This window comes from Otolemur garnettii, unplaced genomic scaffold, assembly GCF_000181295.1.
Source record: "Otolemur garnettii isolate 467f Iridium unplaced genomic scaffold, OtoGar3 scaffold00033, whole genome shotgun sequence".
Lineage (NCBI taxonomy): Eukaryota > Metazoa > Chordata > Mammalia > Primates > Galagidae > Otolemur > Otolemur garnettii.
The window spans coordinates 12,363,704-12,374,876 of NW_003852428.1; the positions used below are offsets into that span (position 1 = coordinate 12,363,704).

General features: G+C 38.9%; 1 long non-coding RNA gene across 1 annotated transcript in view; it reads left to right on the forward strand.

Annotated features, from left to right (window-relative positions):
- The window catches only part of LOC111725207, a 45,748-nt gene extending 36,247 nt beyond the window's left edge, over positions 1 to 9,501 (forward strand). Inside the window, exons 2-3 of the long non-coding RNA XR_002773329.1 lie at positions 7,955 to 8,112; positions 8,884 to 9,501. This is a non-coding gene — a long non-coding RNA (uncharacterized LOC111725207). The remainder of the gene's footprint in view (positions 1 to 7,954; positions 8,113 to 8,883) is intronic.
- Positions 9,502 to 11,173: the final 1,672 nt, after the last annotated feature.

Sequence of the window (11,173 nt, forward strand, 5' to 3'; positions counted from 1 at the left end):
TTTTTTTTTTTTTTTTTCTTTCAGTTTTTGGTCAGGGCTGGGTTTGAACCCACCACCTCCATATTTGGGACCGGTGCCCTACTCCTTTGAGCACAGGCGCTGCCTGAATTGTTGACTCTTTTTATGTTGCTTAATTTGAGTTCTCTGTAGGTCCTAGTTCTCAAGCTCTTGTCTTATTCAAAACATGCAAATATCTTTTCCCATTCTAATGGTTGTCTATTTGCTTTGGTTATTGTCTCCTTAGCTGTACAGAAGCTATTCAGTTTAATTAAGTCCTATTTGTTTATTTTTGTTGTTGCAATTGCTACAGAAGTCTTCTTCATAAAGTCTTTCCCCAGGCTGATACCTTCAAGTGTTTGAATCTAAGGCATGAAACAATAAAAATCCTCAAAGAAAGTGTGAAGGGAATGCTTCTTATTCATCAGATTTCTGGCTTCAAGAAGGGCCCAGTCCTTTTAAGGGTTCACTTTATTTTGAGATTAGGCCACCCTGATCTAAGTAATCAGGTCACCCTGAGTCATCTTCCCTTTGATGAGCTCAAAGTCAAGTGTTAGAGACTTTATGTTGTGAAGCCTTTCACATTTGCCCTAAACTAACCTAATCACAGAAGTGGATAGCCTGTCATGTTCATGGGCTCCACAAAACTCAAGGAGAGGAGATTACATAGGGTGAGTACACCAGTCTTTGGCATCTGGAAATCCTTCTTAGAAATCTGGGAACCACCCTTCACTTCCCTCCCATCCTACCCTTTTCTCTTCTGGTTGGGGTGCACACGCACATTAGCATGTATGTGTCTCTGCATGGGTATCCCAGCAGTGACAGCAAAACTCACCAAAAACAGTAACAGAATTGTCAAACACATCAAGAAGAAATGATTTGTGATTTTTGTGCGACAATTGCTCATGAAAAAGTTGAGATAATTCCACTTCTGAAAGATGCAATTTCCTTCAAACAAGTTGTTCTTTTTAAAAAAAGTAAAACCTTTATAATAGCAAATCATAAAGCACTATTTTGCCTTGGGTTTGACAGTCTATTCTGACACAAGGCCAGAGAGGTGCCTTAAGTTGTAGATTTTAGGCAGAGCAGGCAACACCAGCAAATTGCAGTTTGCTACTTCTAGCTGAAATGTGCTTTCCATGTCACATAGCAGAGAGATCTCTGGGCTTTTCCATAACTTGGTGTTTTGGTGGGGGTGGGGCTTAGGCTAAGGGGAGATTCAGGTGATCTGTGAAATAAGGGAGTAGTTGTACATGTTGTTTGAGACCTCTTTAGCATCAGTGAAAGGGACTGCCCTGTTCTGATATTGTGTGTCTTAAACAAAAGTCAAAAATGCCTTTTCAGAATAATGCTGCTTATCCAGATCCAAGAATAGAATTAAAATCATTTGGCAATTTACATCTTTGTGTTAGCGAAATAATTGCTGACATAAAGACAGCAGATAGACCTTGAATTTTAAAAAGCTATATATGGGAATTGCTGCCAATTTGTCCATAGAAAAAAAGAAATTTGCAAAATTCAACTTGCTAAGTAAAAGGAGAAAACCCTTTTATCATAGGTTATGCTTGTGCTTTTCTGAATTAATAGCTGTCAACAAACATGTCCTATAAATAGTGAAAATAATAAGTACAAAAGGAGTAGAATATGTCTTTGGTTACTGCTAGAAGCCACTCTGGGTGCCTGCTGTGGGTTTTGATGATTAAGGAAACCAACGCAAGCAATGTTGCTGGTTCAGTGAGATGGTTCTCCAAAACAGGCATTAAAGTGCCCTGATGTGCTCTTTATTCTCCACTTTTCTTCAGTGTTTCTCAAAGGGGTAAAAACAGCCCCTCCCCCAGTACCTGTGAATATGACCCTACTTGGAAATAGGTCTTAGCAGGTGATGAAGTCAAGATGAGGTCATTACGGTGGGCCTCCTGGCTCTATCAGTTTCTGTTGGTGTAAGGGAATTGCTGAGACTGGGTAATTTATGAAGAAAAGTTTGTTTCACTGGTGGTTGTGCAGGCAGCACAGGAACCAGGGCACTGGAATGTGTATCTGGTGAGGTCCTCACACTGCTTCCACTCAGACAGATGGTGAAGGGGGCCAATGGAGAGGAAGGAGGAGAGAGAGGAGGGGAGGAGGCTGAATGTAGAGCCCTGTGAAGCACTTGGTGCTATTCTTGTGTGTGTGGGGGTAGTGAGTACTCACAGAGCCTGGAGCTGCCCTCCTCCCTCCCCTCTCCCTCCCTTCCTCTCCCCATGTGATGCGACCCCCCACTTGTGGAAGCTTCCCAAGGCTCTCACCAGGGGCAGATGCTGGTACCAAACTTCTCAGACAGCCTGGGGACCCATGAGCCAAATAAACTTCTATTCTTTATAAATTACCCACCTCCAGTATTCCTTCAGAGCAGCAGACAAATGGAGAGAGAATTAGGACCCTAATTCAATATGTCCTTACATGAGGGGAAATTTGACATAGAGACACACAGGTAGGGTGACCAGACGTCCTGCTTTTGGCGGGACAGTCCCGATTTTTAACAATTTGTCCCATGTCCCTTGGCGTTTTAAGAAAGTCCCAATTTTTGGAAAGAATGCACAAACCGGCGGGAGAACAGGAAGGGAATATACAGTTTTCGGCTGCCATGTGGCTATTTTGCCAGGATACACGTTTTATATTATTTTTGTTAATTTTATAATGTTAAACTGTAATAATAACAAATTATTGAGAAGTGATTATCGAGAACTGCTTATCAAAGTTTGCATTGTTGTCAAGCCCCGCCCCCGCCCCCCATCAATGGTGTCCCACTTTACCAATGTTAAAATCTGGTCACCTTACACACAGGGAGAGGCAGACCATATGATGACATGGGGACATTGTCATCGACACTTCGAGAAACGCTTGAGGTTGTCAGAAGTTAGGAGGCAGGCACAGAATAGGTCCTCCCTCCCGGCTCTCAGGAAGAATCCACTCTGCCAAGTCGTTGATTTCTGGCATCCAGAGCTGTAAGACAATGCATTTCTTTCATTTAAAGGTGAGGGATATATTAACCAGCACGGTGTAAGCATTCCAAATGGTATATGAAATCAGTACATCGTGCCCCACAAATACATTAATGTATGCATAATCTACCTTTTTATGATTTAATAATACAAAATAAAGCCACCCAACTTGTGTGACTTTACCACAGCAGTCCCAGGAAACTACTACACATAGAGTCTTCAATATATTTTATTACCCAAATTATTTCCCACAATTATCTCATTAATCTTTTATAATGAATCACTCAAGACTGTATTTTAATACTGTTTTATAGATCTTTAAGTGTTTTTCAATGAATCCCCTCCTAGTTATAAATGTCTTGCTAGCTATGAGATGCAGAAAGTTCCTAATGTTCCCACTCCCAAGAGGTCTATTTCTGCTGCTCTTAAGAGATCCCCTATCTGAGTCTGAGACTTTTGAACAGGGTATTTTTTCTCCTTTTCTGGGCATTTATTATTGTCAGAAGGTGTCACTTTCTTTTGTTTATGAATACAGAATCGGAAAACAAGGAGACATGTCCTGGAAAGTTTTCTTTCACACACAATCATTGTGAGGGTGTCTCAGGACAAAATAAAAGCTTGTATTTTTTAGGTGAATCCATAGGGGATGGTATCTGGTAGTTTTCCATGGAGAGAGAGGCCTGAGAAGCTGACCTCTCCCAGCGTGGAGCCAGGCCTGCAGATATAACATTTTTATTGAGAGATTTTTCAAAAGGAAGGAAAGCCCTCAACGCCCCAGCAAGAGCTCACTAATGCCAGCCCAGCTGGCAGCACACAGAGCCACTGTAGCAATAAACTTCCCACTCTTTTAATAATTGTAAACCCTCTGCTAAGGCTTTCATTGGAGAGTACCAAATTGTGCCTTTAAAAAATATGTCACAGTGTAAAAAGTGGCATGTACACTGTAATTACAAATACAGGCCAAATAGGGATGGGGAGGAAAACGTTCCACATCGTAGCAGGAGTGGTACGAAGGGGGAAGCTTTCATTCCTTCCCTCTGCTTTCTAAGTTATCTAATATTATTCAGATTATAGTCAAGTTAGAAATAGCACACAATTTAAAAAACCAAAACACCTTATATAGGCATCAGTCCTGTGCATAAATTACAGGCTGTCTTCCCTTCTTAGCTTGACTGGTCCAACACGTTTGGGACCTGATCAGTCAAAACATGTTATGCTTGTGAGTTTGGCTCAGCTCTGTGGGGGGCAATTGACTTCCAGGCACGCTGTAAACTAAGCAAAGAACTGACAAGACCATGCCCAGTCTTTCTTCTTATCCGTGGGGCTGTGCCATCTGGGTTAAAAATGGACGTAATAAAAATGATATAAAAGCTGCCTTCTGTATACTCTAATTGTCATAGGTTTCAAGGGAAATTTATGATTAGCACAAGTTTAACATTCAGAAGTACCTTCTAGTGCATACCCTCCTTCAGATAGCTTAAGAATTTATATTTTAACCATTTTCTCTCACAATTGGTTATCTTGACTGAAGCTGTTGAGACAGATGGGTGCAGTTATAGCAATCAAGACAAAGAAAGAAACAATCCTTAGTTTTGCTGTTGGTGGTGGTGGTGTGCAATTTTATTCTCTCTGTGCTTTAGTTTTAAGCCCTAAGCAGAAATATCTGGTAAGTGGCCCATAATGACAGAAAACTAATAATAAGAGTTATTAGGTGTGAGCGTTCTATTATTTGTTTTTTTCTGATCTTTCTGCTCTTCCTATCAAATCTGACCTGTGGCAATTGTAAACACCATGAGCTGAAAAGATACGTTTTATTCCTCGGTGTGTGTGTGTTTGGTGGTGGGGCATGGGTGGATGGTGTTCCTATATATTAACATAACACTGTCTCCCAGTGTTCAAAAAGATAGGGATCAATCATAATAATTAAGTACTGCTATTATTTTACAAAATTACTTGTAATCATTTTTGAGGGATTACTTTTAACCCAGATGAGAGGAGTGGTAGAAAGTTAATGCACAGGTGACGCTGTAATTATTCTTCACTGAGCGCTTATAGAGTGCCAGGAACTGGGCTGATTGCTGATAAATGTTTCCTCATTTACTCTGAGAACAGTACCCTACGGTGGATTTTATTGTTTCTACATCACTGGTGAGGAAATTGAGACTAGGCAATTGTGTCCACTTTTTTAATCTATTAGTTGAAGTAATATCGGCTGCTGTAACAGATCAGCCTTAAGATTTCAGGGACTAAACGTCAAAGATGCTGATTTCTCTTGGTCACCTTGTCTCCCCACAGGGATTCAGAGACTAAAGTCATCTTTAAAGGAGTTTTGTGCATGCATTTTGCACAGAGGGGAAGAGAAGGCAAGCCTGCTTCTTCTTTTTTTTTTTTTTTTTTTACTTTATCCACATTTTATTTTGTTTTATTAGATCATAGCTGTGTATATTGATACTGTCATGGGGTACAGTGTGCTATTTTTATATACAATTTGAAATACTTTCATCCAACTGGTTAACATAGCCTTCACGTCATTTTCTTAGTTATTGTGTTCAGACATTTATATTCTTCATTTAGAAAGATTCACATGTACCCTTAAAAGATAAACCATAAAAGCTCTTGCCCAGGAATGACCCTTGGGCTCAGACTTCACAGAGGAGAGCCAGGGAGGCTGGGAAACATGGTTCCCTTGGGGGCGGGGGCACATTGCTGGGGCATCTTCATAGTATATGGAGGGGAACATACATTTTGGTGATCTTATGACTAGTTGACCAATAGCACACAGAGAAAATAATGCTGTTACTTCTCAGGTTAAGTCATAAAAGGTTATACAGCTTTTGCCTCATTGGCTAGAATGTGCTCTTGTCAAGCTCTGAGCCCCCAGGTAAGAAACCAGCCGCTCAGAGGCTGCACGCTATGAACAATTCCATGCCACACAGGCCGTGGGTGTATAGTCCAAGATGACCACAGTTTAAGTCATCCCAGCCAAAGTCCAGATATGTGAGTGTAGAAGCTTCCAGATAATTCTATTCAGTAGTGGTGTGGTTTGCCCCATTTGGTTCTCCCCAACTGAGCTTCCAGACATCATCGAAGGTAAGTTATCACTACCGCATGCTGAATTTATAACTCACAGGACATATAAATAAATAAAATTATTAATTTTTTTTTTTTGTACAACTAAACTTTGGATGGCTTTTTATGCAGCAAAAGAAACTAAAGAGATGGCAGCCAGTTGATCATATAGGTTTTATTCCTGGAGAAGAAAAAAGAACAATTTATTCTAGTCAATTTAGAGACATCTAATAATGGCCCCCCCCAGTTCAAAAAAGTTAATGTTTTAGAATTCCATAATATTGGCAGAGAACATGTTAATCAGAAAAACAAACATATTGCAAACAAGTGTTAGCACAGAGAAGCTGACTTTCCACGGCAACTGAGACCAAGTCTTGTTTTCAAAGTTCACACCGAAAACAAAACAACCTGGCAGCCAATCCTCATAGTCTTGAAATGATTTGCACACAATCAATCTTTCTCTGCTACTGTAAACACATTCTTTTTGAATTGATTCTTTGATTTTTTTAGAAGAGAATCTGAGTAGGCATAGCACAAATCCTGTAAATTTATACTTTCCAGAAATAAATGCTTTATAAAACATTATCATGATTTTATTGATAAAGAAATACATATATAAATATTTTCTATTCTAGTATATTTTTTAGTAACCTTATAGGAAATTACTGGAAAAAAAAAACTCTCTTCAATTCACTTATAAAGCTACTTTTAAACACTTAAAATGTGTTAGGGACAGTCTAAGCCCTGAAATAAATGAATAAAATATGTTTTACATTGGAAATCAAATATTAGCTAGATTATAATGTAAAAAATAAAATAACTGTATAATTTATTTTTTTCTGACACATTTTAGAAAAGAAATATAGGGATCTCAGCAATACAAGGATAAGAAGAACCTTAATACATTAGTTGATCCTTAAATTTAGTCTTTATTTTTTTCCTTTTATTAAGCCATATACACATAGATCATGATAAATTTAGATTTTAAAATAGATATGTTTACATACGCGTTTATTATCTGTCTACATGTGTTGATGCTATCCATGATTTTAAAGGCACTCTTTACTGAGCTTTCTGTTAAAAGTATGTATTTTGTGGAAAGTAACAAGTTATCTTTACCCAATACGCATGCATTCGCCTACTAGAACATTTTATTTTACAAATGCAAATACATTTATTTTCCTGAAGAAACAGGATTATGTTTCAGTTTCTGAATATTTGAATATTTTTAGTATTCTCACACTTACAAATATTCACTCTTGTGTACCTCCAGCTGAATATTCACAGCTATCATAATCCTTGTAGGATATCTGTTTAGGTGAGAAATTTGGGGGTTGAAGAATGAGTGATGTTAGCTGCTTTACAAACAAAATGATTATTTTTGTGTCCATGAAGCTTCAGTTTTTGTATTATTATTGTGTCCATGAAGCTTTCTGCCCTCTGACATTTTATCATTTTTATTTATAGACTCAGCAGCAAATCATATGCTATAAAACCATTTCTAGCATGAAGAGGTTCAGAAATGAAGTCTCACAAGTTAAATGGGAAAAATAAGTATACCTTGTGTACATATACAGATATGTGTGGCTGCCTGGACTTCCGCTTGTGGGATGTTGTGGTAGGCAGCATTCTAAAACGCCCCCCCCCCAATTTACCCTCTTGATGTGTATACACCCTTCAAAATCTCTAGGATTGTGAATTTGAAGGGTTCTTCTTCCTTGATTAGATTCTTGTAGGGTGTATTTGACTTTAGGAAAGGGAGATGATCTGGATGGATCTTAGCAGAGGGTATGGCCTGTTCCCAGACTGAGGCGGCCTCTGGGAAGTGAGCATTGCTCCAGCTAACAGCTAGCAGGGAAAGGAGAACCATAGTTCTTCCACCTGAGGCCTCTGAATTCTCCCTACAGGAATGAGCTTGGAAACAGATGTCCCCCTAGACGAAACAGATGTCCCCCTAGACCTTCCAGAGGACAACTCAGCCCTGCTGATTTCAGCCCTGAGCAGAGGACCCAGCCACACCATGCTGGATTTGCTACAGAACTGTGAGCTAATATGAAATAAATAGGTACTGTGTTAAGGTTCTGAGTTTATGGGAATTTGTTATGCAGTGCTAAAAAATGAACACAGACATGCATTTATCAAGGATCACTTTCTAACTTCAGTATTTAGCTCTTAAATCCCTTCACCAATGTTCTTTTATTTCTCTGCTTCTTTGCTTGTCTCAGAAATAATCGGTTACAATAAAAAGCAAAATCACAGTGAACCCCTCTACCTGGTCTTGTCAGTGTGGGGGATGTTTTCTCAGCAAAGACTGAAAAGAAATCTTTAAATTCTCTTCTTCATTAATGTCCTTAGGCAATCCTATGGTGCTATGAAACTGTTACAATGAACATTTCTTTGCTGTCTTTACTGCCGTCGAAGGAGTTAGAATAATTTGGTTGAAAGTTCCTCTGAGATTTTTGAAATAAAATTGCATTTTGAGTCAAAGAAAACCCAGATTAAGAACTCACCTGTGGTGAGAAGCACTGTGAGAATAGCTAAGAAAGATGTGAACCTAGGAGGTTATACATTTTCAGTTCAAATTCTTCCACAATTGAATTGTTTGCCTGATCGTTTTATCTGCAGGACTGGTAAATATCAAAAAATTTTAACTACAACGTAAAGTACAGTCATGGCATTTGCCATCTAAATTGGGTTGTGGAAAGCTGAAACTTTGGTTTCTGCTTAGGAAGTTCAGCAAACATTTTTAAAATAGACAAAACTAGATATCATTGGACATAACAAACTACAGTTTAATTGTTGCCTACAATCTTAGTTAGATTTTTTTCTCCCTTAGGACTTTAGAGAAAAGATTATCCAGTATTATTTGACATAATAAAACAAATGACCTTTCTGTGGACTCCAGAATAATTACAGCCAGCAGAACTTTCAGACTTTAATGAAAGGGCAAAGGAAATTTTTTGTATTTAAAACTCCATGCAACTGTGAAATCAAGGCACCGCCACCTAACCTGAAATTGGAAATGATTAGCCTGCGACATGACGTCAAATTAAAAGGCAAGTATCAGAGGAATCTACTACAAGAGAATTCTGTAAATGTCTGGTTCCAAAGGATGAATATAATCAAGTAAATCGTATGTTCGTGGATGCATATCAGTATTTGGTAGTACATGTATGTGTAAGAAGAGATTTATAAGGGTAAAATACATAAAAATTAATCAAGTTGGTCATAGGTAATGCAGATTTTGAAGCCCTGTTAAGCAAAATGTATCCCTTCCACAAAAGAATTTCATTTTACCCAATAATAGAGCTGTATTCCTATTACCAAAACACCTCAATTATTATCACCTCATGACATATTATTGCATCTTAATTTTTGTCAATGAAAAATGTAGGTATTTGTGCTCTTTCCTTATATTTAAGTACCTGCCTAACACCTTCAACTTTGCCCCTCAGCCCACAATGCCTAAAACACATGTGGCCCAGAGCAGAAGTGTGGAGGACTGATTGTCATTGATCTGGGCCCTGTACCCCTCTTCAGTCCTGTCACTCACTCCCTCTCCAGTCACCTTGGTCTTCCTCCAGTTAATCAAGGCTCTTTCCTGTTTCAGGGCCATGCCAAATGCTTTGTCTTTGCCCAGGTAACATGTGTGCATTCTGCTGGTCTCTGCTTAAATGTCATTTCCTCAAAGAAGCCTTCTGTGACCTACCCTGCTCTCTGCCAGTTAGGGCTGGTTCATCTCTGATAATTTCTTTTCACGTTCTTCCCTGGTCCTTCTAGCATGTAAGAAAAATTCAAATGGGTATTTTTTGTACTAATATTTGTCTAATTTCTGGCTCACCCACTAGATCACATAAGCTTCCTTATAGCATTAACTGCATCTATGGTGTGAATGAATATGTCCCCACTGGTACATAATTAGCAATTCTATTTATGTGCCTGGCTGGCATATGGTCCTTGTTGAAAATGTGTTGAATGAATGTTGTGAGAACCTATGGCTGGAAACTCAAGTGTGATTCTTATGCTAGCAAATATCAGGAATATTCTCCTCAGAGCACCTGGTAAAGGTGGTTCCTGGCAAAGCCTGATAACATAACTAAAACATACAACATACAATTGTGTAATAATCACAATGATTCACATTTAACTTCCCCTGATGGCTGCACTGGGAAACAGAATGAAAGAAAGAATCAACTACAAGTGTCTTCAAACTTGACTCATAGTCCACTGAAGTTCCCAAAGGTTGGGAGACTACTTGGGAAGTGTTGATGGGTTGCTGAAAGGACCACTAGTCCAATGAAACAATAAATTACCTCAAAGATTAGCTAAAACCATCTTTATCTGAAGCCTTGTGTTTATCAATCAAATTTACAGAACATCTATAGATTAACAGACCCTTATTCTAGGGCTGCACATGCCCCAGCTTTGCCAGCTCAAATTCTGTGACTGTTACTCGCAAAGATGTACCGCAAATAGTACGACTCCTGGGTTTGCGTAGAAGTAGAATCTTACTTCTCACAGAGCAGAGCTGGCCAGGATAGGGTTACTATACAATATCCATGGAGGAGTATGGGGGACTGTGTATTACCGAATGAAACTTCTAGTTCAATTAATGTACAGAAAATGGAAATTTAAAGTCTACCAGCATCTTTCCCTAATGTGGACCTGTTCACCATTACAGGATTAGCATGCAAGTCCAATGGAGATTCCACATCGTGTGTGTATATATGCATTCAAATATATATGTATACATATGTCGACATACAGTCATGTACCAATTAATGATGAGGATATGCTTTGAGGAGTGTGTTAGATGATTTCATCATTAGGTGATTTCAGTGAGCTGTGAACATGATGGAGTGTGCTTACAGAAACCTCCGTGGCCCACTGAGCACCTTGGTCACGTGTTGGAGTCTATTCTTCCCAGGCTACTAACTGTACAACATGTCACTGTACTGAATGTTGCAGGCAATTGTAAGGGTATGTATTTATTTATCTAAACATACGTAAAGTTGAAACATATCGCACAAATGCAGTGTACCTTATGGGACGGTCGTGTATGTAGTCTGTCATTGACTGAAACCGTGTTATGTGGCCCATGGTTGTATTTAAAGTTCTATATCTGG